Source organism: Canis lupus, chromosome 28 (genome assembly GCF_011100685.1).
Source record: "Canis lupus familiaris isolate Mischka breed German Shepherd chromosome 28, alternate assembly UU_Cfam_GSD_1.0, whole genome shotgun sequence".
NCBI classification, from domain to species: domain Eukaryota; kingdom Metazoa; phylum Chordata; class Mammalia; order Carnivora; family Canidae; genus Canis; species Canis lupus.
The window spans coordinates 22,850,250-22,867,125 of NC_049249.1; the positions used below are offsets into that span (position 1 = coordinate 22,850,250).

The 16,876-nt window shown below is 37.8% G+C and overlaps 1 long non-coding RNA gene across 2 annotated transcripts in view; it reads left to right on the top strand.

The window, feature by feature from the left end:
- The first annotated feature begins 1,608 nt into the window (after positions 1-1,608).
- Positions 1,609-16,876, top strand: part of LOC111093040 — a 39,829-nt gene continuing 24,561 nt past the window's right edge. For both annotated transcript variants that reach the window (XR_005380610.1, XR_005380609.1), the window contains exon 1: positions 1,609-1,753. This is a non-coding gene — a long non-coding RNA (uncharacterized LOC111093040). The remainder of the gene's footprint in view (positions 1,754-16,876) is intronic.

Below are 16,876 nucleotides of genomic sequence, written 5' to 3' on the forward strand. Positions count from 1 at the left end.
ACACCAGTGACTAAAAAAACACAAAGAAAGGCAAATTGAATGATTTGTAATGTTCTTTTTTGTTCTAAGTTTTAATTCTCATTGAAATATGATGCTTAAGTACGTTTTTCATGGAAGAAATGTATTTGTAGATTAAGATGGGGCCTGAAAGTTGTGCCAAAATTGTGGAGTTTTGAAAATACAGTGTCTTTGGGGAATAACATGGGATTATTTCTATTTATAATCTGAGCTGGCTCTTTCTTGGGGATGTGAGGTAACATGCAAAGTTTTATGTTTAAGGGATTTGGGGAAGCCAGTTGGTTAGGAATTGATCAGTACCATCACTGTTGTCTAAAAGCTACCTTTTGTTTTATATAAAAATAAAGAGATGGAGTCATCATTTATGCACTTAGGAGCAGTGGGAGAATTTGTGTGATGTTACATATTGAGAGCAATCGTAAATCTTTCATTTCCTTAAGCTCTAGATGTGTGAGGGATTTGAGTGGTCATTCTCTTGATACAAGAAAATTGACAATATATCTTAAAAAATCTCCAGAAACAGATGTATAAAAGTTTCCTGGGAGTGAAATGGTTCTTTCAAAATGACTTTTGGATGATACATGTGTAAGTGAATCAGACAGATATCGATTAAATGTCCTTCCAAAACAAAACAAATTGACCAGACGTGCAAAAGGTTTTTGCCAAACTCCAGTATTTGATATCCCCCAAAGACATTTGGTTGCTGGTTTCCAGCTAAGGCTTGAAAGGTGGAAATTTTGCTTGGAAATGCTTTAGTGGAGCAAGAAGGAAGGCAGAAAAGTGAAGTGTCATCTCTGAGACAAGTAGAGGCTTCCAGCCCTTTTCTTCACATCTGGTTAGATAATAAACCAAAAAAAAAAAAAAAAAAAGAAAAGAAAAGAAAAGAAAGGTGAAATTGGAAAATTCTGAGTCATATGTGCTAATTTACCCCAATTTTGGTGAGACTGCATGAAGGAGATCCAACTGCTTTAAGTCCAAAGGTAGGGACCAATTTAGATTCTATTCAGAGGAACTTGGGAGGGAACCCTGACCTTCTGTAAATGGAGTGATCTCAACAATGAATTTTATGGGGTTTATATAGTGGAAATCCCTCTCTGCCTGAAACATTGCATCATCTTTGTTTCATTGTAAGGACCATGGGTCTCCCCTTTAAGAGATGCTTCAATTCACCTGAGAGTGATACTTTTTCAAACTCTCTTGCTTACCCATAGCAAGTTGAAGAATTCCAATAAAGTGGAGGTGGCTCCCTTGTACTATACTGCCGGAGCTCTTATTAGCTGTGCCATATGTTTGAGCATCTCATCCAAGCATTCTTAGGCCTTCATGACTAAACCCCAGGCTTGATCAGGTAAAGGTTGAAGAAACAGAAGTGTTTCCCAAAGGTGATGGTGATGATTAGGCATGCCATTTTAAGATTGGTCTTGGGTGGAGATGAAATAGCATTTGATTTTGGAATAAGTAGTTAATGAGTCTTTGATGCTTGGAGTCTTGGATGCTTATAGGGGGAACATGTTGCAAGTGTGAAGCTCAACATCACCTGCTTGGATAAATATTCATCATAATCTTTAAATTGTATTCATTTTCAGCTATACTGTTGAGGCCCTTGTTGGCCAGCAGCCCCAGCTTGGTAATAGATGTCCAAGAACTTCAGGAGTGGCTCCTAAGATTTCTGCACTGATCTGTTTTAGCTTGATCAATGGTGGCACTGAAAAGGTTTGGAATCCACATGTACAAGGTATTTTTTTTCTCTTCTCTTCTTGAACAGAGGCCATGTCAAAATCCTATGGAGACAGAAATAGCTTTTATATAGTCCCTAACAAAGAGTTGTCAACATGATCCTCAGGATTTATGCCACACAAAAGCATTTGGAGAATATGGTATTGTTAATTCTAATGGACTCTTTTTAAAAACATCTTGGATCAGGTATCCCCAGTATTGAGTTGGTCATGGGGCCCTTGATTTCTAGCTATGATACTGGACCAAACATCCTTGATACCTATTAATTTGAAGTATATAAACTTTTGTTATCATGAATTGACTGTTGAGCAATTGACACCTTTTATTCCACCATTCTCAATCTCTGGTAAAAATATTCACGGGTTGACCTAATCTGAACATGACTGAGAAGTAGATGGCTTTTCTCTCAATGTCTCCAACCACCAAAACTGTCATTATACTAAATTAGTGTACTGATTTTTGATGAAATGGAGGGAAACTCCCTGCCTTGGTATGAATGAGTAGATCTGGGCAGTGGCTGGCTACCCAAACCACTATGCAGTGCTGGATTCTCTACAGTTTGAGATTACCAGATCTCAGAAGGTGAGCAAACACTGGAACAGAGTAGAGCACAGTGCATACAGAAAACTCTCCTCTCATTCCAAAGACAACTTTCTTGGCCAGGTTAATGCTTTTTTATTGTTTATCTTGGCAAAGCCCATGCAGTTCTCTGATGAGGGACCCAAAACCTGGAATAAGAACCAAGGAAATGTCTTCTCATCTCCACAGTTATTTTTCAGTGAAGCTTTAATCTGTCCATGATGGGATGATAGCCTATATTGAGTTCTGACGCAGGAAGCAGATTGCACCGAGGATTTGCAGATAGATCAAAGGGTAGGAGATGAATGAATGTTGCCCAGGGAACAAATTTTTAAAAGGAAGGCTCCTTCAGCATTTCTCCTTGTTATCTTCATGTTAATGATGAAGAAACTTACCAGAGAAAGCTGATTTAGAGCTTTTTTTTTCCCCCTCCATATAATATATTAGGGCATGCTTTCGTGGTTGTGGGGTAAGTATATGTAGCAATGCTGTTTACCAAACCTCTATATCCAATCTTCTCTCCTATTTCATCCTCCCCTCCCCTCACTGATCTATTTTCCAGTTTGTAAACTGAATAGCAAACAATCCAAAAGGGCAGAGGGATATGAGAAGCACAAGCCCTCATGTGACATCTAAATAACTGATCAGAAATGACATTTCAAGAACAGTGTAATCCTTTGTAAAGCTGGCTTCAAAGGTCAAATCTAAAACACATTGTACACTGCTCATGTTACATCAGATCGTCATATCTCATGATTGAATGCAATTCACATGCAATCTTCTCCAAATACTCAATGACCAGAATATCAGATGTTATCAAACTCATAAAATACAACGTGGTGCTTAGGATGTCCTGAAACCAGAGAGGCTAGTTTGGAGTCCTGGCTTCATGACTTACCAGCACTGTGATCTGGGCTCAGTTACCTCATTTTGCTCTCTGTAAAGTGAAGGTAATCTTTGCAACTACCTGTGGAATAGGTACTGTTGATGAGTTAAGATAGTGTGGAAAGCACTTAGATAGTGTGTTAGGGACTTAGTGTGCTAAATATGGAGTCACTGTTAATTTATATCATACAAATAATTAGTGAACACCTATTGTATGTAAGATCTTGCATCAGTCACAAAACTAACCTCTCTGAGCTATCAACGTCTGTCTTGAACAAAAAAGTAAGACTTCCGTGTCGTTGTTGGTCTGCTCAGCTAGCGAAGCAGAAAACCAGATAAAAGTCCTTTAATATTTATAGCAGATCCAAGCTAAATGTGTGAAGGAAGAGAGTTCTATGTGAGCAATTTCTCCAACATCTGTGAAAGTTTTGAGTTCATTGAATATTCCTTGGATGCCCTTCTAAATGACTAATTTTGGTGTCAAAATTACCATTTATTTTTGGTGGCGTGAAGTTCCACACCTAACTTCCATCCAAAGGTACATCTGTCTCTCTCTTCTTTGTTCTGTCCATCTGTTCTTTTCTTAGCAATGCTTGCATTAAGATGATGCTTTTGCCAATTTGGACTTATAGATGATGCAGTGAAAGAAGGGGCACAAAACAAAATTAGGCTCATTTTTGGTACATTCGCATGCTAGCTATTGCCCCAAATGGTAAATTACAAAATGATCATGGTACCCTGAAGAGTTGATGGATTTCTTTCCTCAAATTGCTAGATAGTTACATGAGTGAAGATGATTTTTCTAGTGTTAAAACTGTTTCCTGGGGGTAATTTTAGGTGCCTTGGGTAGCTGCACCAAATACTTTTGGCCACTAGGCAGCCATTGCTAAGTGGGCATGTAAGTGTTCACATGATTCTTAAGTGGTGCCCCAGTAAGAATAATTAGCAAAGATTTCTGTGGTGATAAAGGCCTAGGAAGTTTTGCTGGAAGAAATGTTCTGTGTAATCCCCTTGAAAAAGAATCTTTCCTGGAGCGCCTGAGTGTCTGAGTGTTTGAGTGTCTGCCTTTGGCTCAGGTTGTGATCCTGGGATGGAGTCCCACATCGGACCCCCTGCATGGATCCTGCTTCTCCCTCTGCCCGTGTCTCTGCCTCTCTTTCTCTGTGTCTCTCATGAATAAATAAATGGAAGCTTAAAAAAAAAGAACCTTTCCAAAAAGATAAAACTTGCAGGTAAGGAATGACTGGATTTTGCTGCTAATCTTTATAAATCCCTGTAGAAAATCAGGCTTTTTATGGATTTCAATGACATTTCATGAGCATTATCACATTGGCTATTCACAACAATACTGTTAAACAGAGAAGGGGGCTTAGGATATTGCTTCACAAGCAGAAGGCTGCAGGACTGTATGGAAAAAGTGGAAAATTTAGAATTAAGAAAACCTGAGCTCTGATTGGGTTTAGCATGTGGCCTTAAGCAGTTCATTTTCCCTCTTTGGGCCTTTATTCTATTATTTGTAGAACAATGGGGTTAGATTAGATCAAGGATGGCACATTCTTGGCAAATATGCTACTGTCATTCCAACCTATACCCTTAGACACTGCTAATCGTTCAGGGCATGTTTCCAGGCTGAAGCTTCAGGTCATCTTCACCTTTCTCCACAGGTCACACAGTACTGACCTTCACTATGGGCAAGGGGAACAGGCCCAAGGAGGGTTACATGACATGCTGAAATGAGATGCAAAATGTAGTTGTTCATGCTTAGGTAATTATGGACTGAATTTTCCCACCTTTTCAACTGAGTTCCAATATACATTGTGCCAACAGAGGCAGAATGAGTGGTGGATCCACTCAGAGGGTGGATTCTGTGTTCAAATCTCAGCTTTACACCTTATCAACTAGGTCACTTAACCTCTCAGCACCTCTGTTTCAACTTCATAGATTGGTTGTAAGATTTAGCTAAGGTAAAGCATATAAAACATTGAACACAGTGACTAAAATAACTCTTTAAGGGGATCCCTGGGTGGCTCAGCCGTTTAGCGCCTGCCTTTGGCCCAGGGTGTGGTCCTGGAGTCCCAGGATCGAGGTCCTAGTCGGGCTCCCTGCGTGGAGCCTGCTTCTCCCTCTGCCTGTGTCTCTGCCTCTCTCTCTCTCTCTGTGTCTATCATGAATAAATAAATAAAATATTAAAAAAATAAAATAACTCTCTAAGTGCTTAGTGAATGCTAACAATTAAGATCCAACCCTCGTTTTCGGGGGTGGGGTAGTTAAGAGTTAATGAAGAAAACATTAGTTCAGATAATTGCAACCCCTTTCAAAGAACAGGAACACTGCTAGTAACCTTGTATCTCAGAAGCCCCATTTCCAAAGTGGCCCTGACAGCACCCTGAGCTTTCATTAGTGGCTATTAACTGACAGGATCCTTGGAAATGCTTTTGTTTTATTTATTTTTGGAAAGCACAATTTTGGTATAGCCTTATTTGCATAATGCCCTCCCCCAAATCCTGCATCTTAGTCACATTCAAGGCTAGCATCTGTAGATTTTCATTTCATCCTGCAACATAAAATGGTAAAAATTTAAAGCTGCAAGGAGAATGACTTGCATTTTGGAAGCCTATGTGTGGCCTTCTTCCTGGATGATCCTCCATTCTTTTCAAGTAGTTCTTTTTACTTTTTCTTTCAGCTTGAGTTGGGGACCAAAAGTAGAACTCCTTCCTTCTTATGGTTCTAAAAATTATTACGTTAATTTCTTGCCTGTGAAAAAGAGCTTGTACTTCTGCACTTGGCCAAATTACTGGTCAAATATGATACTTGGGAGCTGTCACTGTGGACCTCATTTGATGCACGTCCAAAGAACACCTCCCAGTGACTTTGAGCATTTTCATTCCATAGGCACAGACTTTACTTCTTATGTAGAATGACAAAGACCCAGACACGGAATCAGTTAACAAGACTTCCTTCTCTGCTCACAACCAGCTAGACCCTTGAGGCTCTGGACATTCCCTAATGGAATATCCCAGTTGGGCTGGGCGTTCCCAGCACATCAGATATACACTTGAAATTACAGAGTTGCTACCTGACACGTAGGGAAAGGCTAAACTCTTCTAAGACAAAGGGTTACTTATATTGGGGCTTCAACCATATGTAAGGAAATGCAGAGGGAAAGCTGTGTTGCTGAAACCTGAAGCCCACCAAAGAATCTTCTCCAGAGAAGCTTGACTCTAGACTACTTGTGCTTGAGGAGCCGAGAGGAGCCCCTTCTTTCTGACAAGTTATTTCCAATCAGAGGTATTCTTGGGTTGCAGTCCTGTTTTATAAAATATGGCTACAGAGAAGCAGTGGTTTTAGATTTTTTTGTTTTATTTTTAAAAAAATTTTTAAAGCAATATCCATACTGTGCTCCCCAGAGGGTGGAGTATTTCCAAGGAGACCTATTTGCCGTCTGTTTCAGGTAATGAGAAGTGAAATTCTTGACATTTTTTTTTTTTTTTTACCCCAGTACTTGTGCAATTTTTACTCATTTATCAGCTGGCTTCTTTTTTCATAACTCTGAGTAGATTTATGTTGACATGGATATAGTTTTACTATAGTTGGTACCTCACAAGGTACATGCCTGATTTGAGAATATATATATATATATATATATATATATATATATATATTATTATTATTTTTTTTTTTTTTGGTTTAGAGACACACATTGAGATTTCTACTGACATCCTCTCATCTATCCTTCTACCAATTCAATTTTTTTGGCTTTCTAACCTTGTGGTTACCAAGTAGCAATTTATTCAACACGTATTTGTGGAGAAACTATATGCAAGGCCTTGTTATAATAGCTGAGGATGCAGCAGAAAACCGAAGCAAAATCACTTCCCTCTGTTGTGGTCATTTGTAGAAGGAGGATGAATTTTCCAAGTCAAAATTTGGTTTTGGATATTGAGACTGATAATGCCATACACATATCAAGAGGTTATGAAAAGTTTTATTATTCACATAAAGAGACTTTTTAGGAATAGCAGGAGAGCTCTCAGCAGATTGTCTCTCCTTTAGAGAACCGGGAAAGGAGACTGGCTGGAGTTTCTTATGTGGTTAGGAGGTGGGAATGGATAAGGATCTCCAAGTGTGGGCAAAGCCTTGGGTGGCTTGATTCTCCCTTCAGGGCCAAAGTAGGGAACACCCAAACTTTCTTATCAGCTTGGCCGGGTATAGAGCATGTGGAGCAGAAGGGGAAGATAAAGTGGTGAGGTTTACAAGCTATCAGCGGTCAAATATCGAAAAATGGAGTCAGATTTTGGCTTATATTCTTAATATTTTATTGTATTACAAACATACATGGTAAGTACACAAATATTAAGCATATAGCTTACAAGATTTTAAATATATATAGACCTATGTAGCCATAATCCAGAAAGAGACATAGAATGTTAGCATTCTATGTTAGCATGCAGATGATTCCCTCATCCCTCTTTTCAGCCTTACCTCTCCTCCAAGAAGTAACCACTATTCTGACTTCTATCATCAAAGATTAATTTTTCCTGTTCTTGCAATTTTTTTGTTCTTGTAATTTTTATAAATGGAATCACAGTATGTATATATGCAGTGATGCTTTGTTCTTAAATTAGGTGACCATATATATGTGGATCTAGTTCTGGACTTTCTATTCTTTTCTGTTCTTATACCAGTATGACATTGTCTTAATTACTCTAGCTTTATAGAAGAATGGAATGTTTGGGAATGGAAGTCCTCCAACTTTGTTCTTCAAGATTGTTTTCATTTTCCTTTGCATTTAAACATAAACATTTTATTTTATTTTATTAAAAAAATTTCTTTTATTGGAGTTCAATTTGCCAACATATAGCATAACACCCAGTGCTCATCCCGCCAAGTGCCCCCCCTCAGTGCCCATCACCCAGTCACCCCAACCCCCCACCCACCTCCCTTTCCACTACCCCTTGTTCATTTCCCAGAGTTAGGTGTCTCTCATGTTTTGTCACCCTCACTGATATTTTAATTCATTTTCTCTCCTTTCCCTTTATTCCCTTTCACTAATTTTTATATTCCCCAAATGAATGAGACCATATAATGTTTGTCCTTCTCTGATTGACTTATTTCACTCAGCATAATACCCTTCAGTTCCATCCACGTCGAAGCAAATGGTGGGTATTTGTCGTTTCTAATGGCTGAGTAATATTCCATTGTATACATAGACCACATTTTAGAATCAGCTCTTCAATTTACACACACAAACACACTCACATTCTGATGGGCTTTTGATTGAGATTACATTTTATCTACACATCAACATGGAGAGAATTGACATCTTCCAATCCATATTGAGAATTTAAATCCTCTAATATGGAATATTTTCCCACTTATTTAGATATTTTTAAATTTGTATCAACACTATTTGTTACTTTTCCTCCAGAGGATTTTCCCATTATAATTAGGTCTATTCATATGTATTTGATGTTTTTAACTACTGTTGTAAAGTATACTTTAAAATATTTTCTAATTATTTGGAGCATGTACACACATACACACACACACACACACACACATTCACTTTTGTTACTGACCTTGAATTCAGCAGCCCTGATAAATCTACTTATTAATGATAGCAGTTTTTGATGTGTATAATCATACCGTATGTAAGTAACAGCAATGTTTCTTCTAACTTTCTAATCTTTGTATCTTTATCTTTCCTGTTTCATAGTATTGCTTAGGAACCTTTTGTACAATATCAAGAGATGTAGAAATAGTAGACACCCTTTTCTTGTTCTTGACCTCTAGGAGAGGTACTTCCTTAATTCACTACTGAGTATAGTGACTATAGATATTTGTAGATACCTTTTACCAGATTAATTAACTTTCTTTCTATTTCCAATTTGCTGTATGTAAGCTTTTATCCTTAATCCTGAACAGATGTTGAATTTTATCAAAGGCCATTTCTGCCTCTGTTGAGAAGATCATATAGTTTTCTCCTTTATTATGCAAATGTGGTTATTTATGTTGATTGATTTTCTTTTTTTTTAATTTTTATTTATGATAGTCACACACAGAGAGAGAGAGAGAGAGAGAGAGAGAGAGAGAGAGAGGCAGAGACATAGGCAGAGGGAGAAGCAGGCTCCATGCACTGGGAGCCCGACGTGAGATTCGATCCCGGGTCTCCAGGATCGCGCCCTGGGCCAAAGGCAGGCGCTAAACTGCCGCGCCACCCAGGGATCCCTGTTGATTGATTCTCAAGTATTAAAGCAACCTTGCATTCCTATGATGAGCCCATTTGATCATGATGTATTTGTTGGGGATCAGAATATGACTTCCCAAAATGTGCCACGTTGCAGAAGGATCATTTTAAGCTGAGGACAATTGGAAAAAAGCAAACACAGAGTGAGTCCCCTGCTCTCCCCCATCTGCTTGAAAAGCATGGTATCAATTTCCCTTGGAAAGGTTCCTCCCCCGCCCCCACCTTTCCAGTACCAGGAAGGGAAGAATAGCTTATCATCTGAGATGAGTTGGCATCAAGAATAGTTTACATAGTCTCACTAAATAACTTGATCTACCAGTAGTGTCTTCATAAGTTTACCTTCTCACAATTTACCACCCCTAAAAAGTCCAGAAGCCCCTTTGTCTTGTTACCTCTTTACAAATTTATTGTCCTTTGTTAGAATGGTATAAAAGGCTTCAGCCTAGAGGGTTTTCTTTTCTTTCTGTGAAGGACACCCATCCTATCTTGCTGCCATATAAAATGTTTAACGTTTAAGATTTGTATGCTTTTCTCTTGTTAATATTTTTTGTCAGAAAATTCCCCTCCTATGTATTATATTTTTATAAATTGCTTGAGTCAATTTGTTCATATTTTTGTTTAGAATTTTTATGCCTATATTTATGAGTGATATTTGCCTATGATTTTCCTTTCTTGTTCTGTCTTTGTCAGGTTATCAGGGTTTCTCTGGCCTCAGAAAACAAATTGGGAAGAATTTTTCTACTCAAAAATGTTTGCATTTGATTGTTATGATTTCTTTCTTAAGTGTTTGGATTTATATTCTTTATTACCTAAAGCCCCGTGAGTTTCCATGTTGTAAGAATTACCTGGGTTTATCCTATCTTCAGCTCATCACCTGGGAGTTGCTTTCTCATTGCTGACGAGATTCTTAGATATAGTTGCTCTGGGACTGGTTGACCTATTCCTGACTCTTAAAATGGGAATGTGTTTACATTCTGGTAAATACTATATTAATATTGAAAGAATGATCAGCAAACATTTTATTTTGTGTCTACTGTAAACTTATGATGATACCAGTCTGAAATAAAAGTCTAGAAGACTAGAACTCATTTATTAGGCCATGTTATAGGAAAAGATCAACGTTATAAGCATTAAAAAAGATCTCCAAATGAATATATTAGGAAAAAGTTCTTTGGTGGAAGTGGAAAGGAAAAATGATTTCAAAGAAATAAATCAATGGTATAAGATTTCTGCCTATTATATAAAATGAGATTGTTCAGGTATTTTTGTAAATAGTTGATGATGAGGCCCAAATCTCTGTAGTATTAAATCCCATCAAGTGGATTTTTAAAAGGCATCTGATGGTTTTATTTGAAGATGTCAATATTTGCAACTGCTAGAATATTCATTCTTTGTTGCTATTTAAACATATATTGACAAATTTTAGAAGTCAACTTAAATGTATGAAGTTTTTTGCTTACAGACCCTCTAACAGGGTTTTGAAAAAGTTTTGAATAGTTGCCTAAGCAAAATTAGGATTCTATGAAGGCAGAAGTGAAGATAGGATGCTGAGTATGCCATCAACAGTGTCTACTATGTCTCTCAGAAAGGCTCATAATACATTGCTGTGGAAGCTCTCATATTGCTCCTACCCATTGGGAGTTTTGATTCTTTCTGGTTTTGGTGTATTTACCTAACTCCAAATAGAATACAATTATGTAACAAAAAAGATCTTTAAAGGAGAACACCCTGATCCAATGTACTCAAGAACTTCTAGTGCTGAGAGAAGGGGATCCTATAAAAATCTCAAAGTATAATATTACTGGTCAGTTAAAAATAAAACAAATAAAATATGTGCATGTATTTAAGATTATATGGTGAATGCACATAAAGGATAATATCTAACTATAGCTTTCTCTGACTGGTATTCTTTTTTTTTCAAGTTAACATACTATAAAGTTAACGTTATTTTGGTGTGTAGTTCTATGAATGTTGACACATGTGTGGATCCATCTAACCACCACTATAATTAAGATACAGAAGAGTTCTATCACCCCCCAAACTTCCCTTCTGCTACCCCTTATGTATGTAGTTGCTAACACTAACTCCTGGAAACCACTTTCTTCTCTTTCCCTGTCATTTTGCTATTTACAAAATATTGTATAAGTAGAATCATACAGTATGTCATCTTTTGAAATTAGTTTCTTTCATTTGGCAAAGTGCTTTGAATATTCATCCATATTGTTGTATGTATATTCTTTCTCATTTGAGTAATATTCATTTTATGAATATGCCAGAGTTATTTTATCCATTGACCTATACCAAAGGACATTTAGGTTGTTTCTGGTTTGGCAATTATGAATGCAACTTCTGTAAACATTTATGCACAGGTTTTTGTGTGAATATAACTTTTTACTTCTCTAGGGAGAAAAGTAACAATGGGATTTCTAGTTCATATGGTAAGTGTATGCTTTACTTTATAAGAAACTGCCAAATTATTTATTAGAGTGGCTATGCAATATTTGGTAGAGCAATTTATGAGCATTTCAGCTGCTCCACATCCTCTCCAGAACTTGGCATTGTCAATTTTTTAAAAACACTCCTTATAAGTGAGAAGAGGTATTCTGTGATTTTCATTTCCATTTCCTTAATGGCCAATCATATTGAACATCTTTCCATGTGCTTATTTGCCATCAGTATGTCCTCTTGGTGATGTATCTATTCAAATCTCATGGAAGACTATGTTGCATGAAGCACAGTTTGGGAGCCATTTTCTCATTCAGAGCAAAAGAAATTATGTGCCATAAAGCAGGGCAAAGTATCAGATTTGGTATAAAGATCCTGTCGCATTGGTCCTAAATAAGCTAGAATTTCCACTAGATCTTCCTTTGTGAATTCTTTTTATGAATTTAGCATTTAGATCTAAGGAGAGGAGTGGAAGTAGGGAGAAAATCTAAATAACAAATGAGATTATAAATACTGACATCTGTATGAGGACAAACTCTAATAAGTACATTACTTTGTTTTATCTTCATTTTACTAGTGAAAAATATTGAAGCATAGAGAGCCAATAGTTGGTCCAGAGAAGCCTTACCTTCTTTAGAGATATATAATAAAAAAGAAATAAATCCCCAATCTATGTAAGATACTACAAGGAAACAATAAAAAGGAAAAATTAGGAAAAACTGTGGTAAAAATCAGAAAAATGTTACTTTAGAGCTGGTAAAAATTGTGACTGAAAATTTGTGATTTTCAAGAGAAAGAGAAAAACAGGTGTTGTTAAAACTCAGAAAAGAAGTATACATGTGTATGCGAGGGAGAGAAAACATAACTCATCACAGAAATGAAGAAAAAATTAGAAAATTCGCAAGAGAATAGACTGTCTTGAAAGCATGATAAAGGACATAAGTAGTAGAAATAAGGAAAGTAAACAACATTAAGTTGAAATAGAGAGAGGATGAAAGCAAGTTAGAGAGAGAATGATAGATAGTGGACAGGCAAATTAAATCCAACATATGTACGATTGTTGTTTCTCCAAGGAATAAGAAGGAAATAATTGCCAGAACAAATATTTAAAGATGCAATTCAAGAAACTTCCTTGAAATAAAACTTGAATTTACATAATGATATGACAAACCCGGAGGAAACACAACTTTGGCAAAATTGTAGAAGCAAGAAGAAAACATGACTAAGAGGAACTGACAAAAATATCACAGATGTATGCATGCACAGGTGTGTGTGTGCGTGTGTGTGCACGTGCATGTGTTTCTATTGTTGATTGGAAGATATAGGGAGATATCTGTACTGTGAGGCAGACAGCAGCTAGAGGCAGCAGAGAAGGCTATTGGAAAAAAAAAGCTTTTGAATTCTGTGCTTGATCTTGCCTCTCTCCCAGATTATTTTGAGGCAGCCATAGCCTACTGCTTTCTTAGTCACCTGTTGATAACATTGACAGTCACTGTTGTCAACAGTGGGACAATAGCAAGGCATCACAAAAGGCTTTCTGGGGCGAAGAGATGGAGAAAAGTTGTGAGCTGGCTGTCTTCCATTGATAGTCTCTCTACCTCCTCCTCCTCTTGCCACCCTGGCAAGCGGGCTGACATTGAATGATAAACCTTCTCCCAATTTATCTTTACTGAGTTTACAAATGAACCTATGATCAGAGGAACTGCTTGATGGAAAGGCAGCAAACCAAGGGGCCTGCAATGATTCTCCAGTGCTTGGAGCTGCCTTCTCTGCTCTCTTTCACTTCATAGACTAGGGCTTGAACTTCAGCCATTCCCTTCTACACATTACTGGACAAAGAAGTTGTCCCAGGAGACATGAGCTGTCAGCCAAAAATAGCTAAAAATTCACAGAGTATAATCACTCTAAAACAAAGACAACAAATGGAATGACACACACCAACAAAACTAGAATCATCAGAATGGATGATGCTTTGCAGCCTATTTCTGGAGTAATTGCTCCATGTATTCTGATGAGTATCTATCTGCTGCACCCTACCTACAGCATCTCAGTGTAGCAACCCTGGATATCTTACCTCTGTCCACAATACCCCACCTGATACCCCTAATACATTGTCTTAGATTCACTACCCTTTCTTGTGACTCTGACCAGACTAACATGAAATGTGTCTTTATTCCATGATACCCTCTGGATGAGCATCACTGTCAGTACCTGTTGCCAGGGAAAGCAGATTCTAGTTACTTACCCCACTTTCTTGGGGAGTCTAGGGCAAGGTTGTTCTCCTACTTCTTACCATACTGTCTAGTCTTGTTGCCAACTCTCCATCCCTGTTTTCAGATACAACAGTCTTGTCTGCCAAGAACATGAGCTTCTTTTAAATCGGGTCAATGCCAACTGAGGTAAAGGCTCTGTCATACTAGATAAATCTGAAGCCACACAGAGTCATGGTAAATACAGAGCATTTCTTTTGCATAAAACAAAAACTCCTCCTCAACACATATCAGAACTGAGCATTTTCCTATATACACTTGTGATGATAGTTAAGCAAACCCAAGCAAAGGATGAGGATTCCTCCTCCACCCCAACTTTACTTCTATTTTATGTGGTAGCCCCTGATGCAGAGGCTAGTCTTGTGGGTAGGCACAGGGTATGGGGCCACCCAGTCATGAAAAGAGTGGTGAATCTATGACAAACCGGTATCAGTGGGGCAGTGGGACACCAGGGATGGGTATCTGGAGAGAGCCACACCCAGACATCCAAGAAGGCAGGTGGCATCAGCAAGGGTAGAAGGTAGACGTCCTCTGAGGGCTTTTGTAAAACTTGCCTTGCTAGGAAACAATCTCTGATTCCTCCTTAGCTGTAGGTTTTAGAAATTGGAGTTCACTTGTCGGAGGGGCTTGTTTTTTTCTACAGAAGTTAAACAGAATTCATTTGATCAAATAATGTTTCATGAACTGCTGAGGTCTTTTACATGGAGTAGGGGTTGCTGTGATGGAGAAGAGGCATTTACGGGAGTTATGGAAGAGATATGCTGGTGGGTATGGTGATGAATTACAGGGATGAGTGCTGGGCATTCTTTCAAGCTTGTCATGAATTAATTCTTGGAGCTTGTGTGAGTTTGGTGACATTTCCAGACAGCATAATTTGAAGCTGATTGGACATCTCACATCCTTTGAAGGTAGGCTCATCTCTTAAAATGTTAAAAAATGAAACAGAAGAGCTTACCCAGTGAGAGCAGTAGAACAGCCTGGCTGCTGACAGGTATGTCCATCCAGCATCACTCAGGATGAGCAATACGTCTGTTTGAATTGGTTTTGAGACACAGACAGTGAGATGGCCAAATTGTCAGCTGGCAAATTGGATAAGCTTGTGATTCTGCCTCTTGGGAAGGATGACATACATTTTAGTACATCTAAGACTTTAAAAAAAATTCTTGGTGCATTTACAATATCAAGCTGCACGGTGGCTCAGATTGCTTAAACAGAATTCACTAAGCAGAGAGCTTACCTCCCCACCTGCCAACATCTAAGCTACCCTGTGCTGTGGTCCACCAGGCTGCTGAATTGTCATGAGAGATCATGACACATCCCATCCATGCTGTTCCAGACCACGATCTTCTTTCTTCTCTGAAGGTCTTTGACTCTTCTCTGAGAGTGTCCAGAACCACTGTAAGGGCAGATGCAGTTTTTGGTCTTCCTCGGGCTAGGGAGAAGAGAACAACTGACTTACCATCTCCTACACAGAATGGCATTCTCAACGCCACAGGCCAGAATCAAATCTCAGCATTCATTTGTCCAGTCGAGCAGTGTCATGATGACAACCTTCTGTCACTCTTTGAAGACTTTTAACCAATTTAATGAGAGGATAGAAATTTTTTGAAAATAAACTTCTCTTTTGAAATGATTTCAGATTTGTAGAAAAATTGCAAAGAGAATAGAGAGTTCCTATAAATATCCATCACCTTATTTTTCCTAATGTAATCTCTTAAAAAAAAAAACTGGTTTGATTCACCAAAACCAAGAGATAATTATGGATACACTATTTTTGAACTAAACTCCACAAATTTTATGTGGATTTCATCAGTTGTACTACTAATGCCTTTTTTTTCTATTTCAGGATCCCATCAAGGACACCATGTTGCATTTATTTGCACTTATGTTGCGTATCTCTCTAACTTCCTCTGATCCTTACTAGTTTCTCAGTCTTTTTTGTTTTTTACAACCTGGACATTTTTGAGGAGTAACTGGTTAGGCATTTTGTAGGATATCCCTCCATTTGGTTTTCTCTGATGTTTTACTCATCCATATACTGCGATTATGAAATTTTGGGTAAAATACCACAGAAGTGAAGTGTTCTTATCACATTATACCAGGGGGTACATGCTAACAACATGACTTATTACTGATGATGGCAGTACTTAGTGACTATAGTGGTTTTTCAGGACTCTCCATTGAAAGTTACTATTTTTTCCTTTCCATATTCTGTTCTTTGTAAGTCAGTCACTAAGTTCAGTTAGAGAATTAAACTTCACTTTCTAGATAGGGAAATATCTTCTATAAAAAGATGAAGATATATCTTATTCATTTATTCAGTTATTTTTATTATTTATATTAACATGAATGCGTATATATTTATTTTATACTTTGAGTTATTATTCAATACTATGGTATTCATTTTGTTGCTTAAATTATTCCAGCTTTAGCCATGGGAAGCTCTTCCAGGCTGGTTCCTATGTCCCTTTGATAAGATCCCATCCTTTTTTGATAAGTCCCTATTCTTTTTGTTTTTTTTAAACATTTCCTTGCTCTCTGGCACTATAAGATGCTCCACGTTCATGTTGTATTTTCTCTATCCCAATCTTAGAATAATTCATTTCTCCAAGGAGCCCTGGTTTCTTTTATTGGAGAGTGATATTAGAAACCAAGATCTTGGCACAGATGTACTTGTTGCCATCAGGGTGTCCTG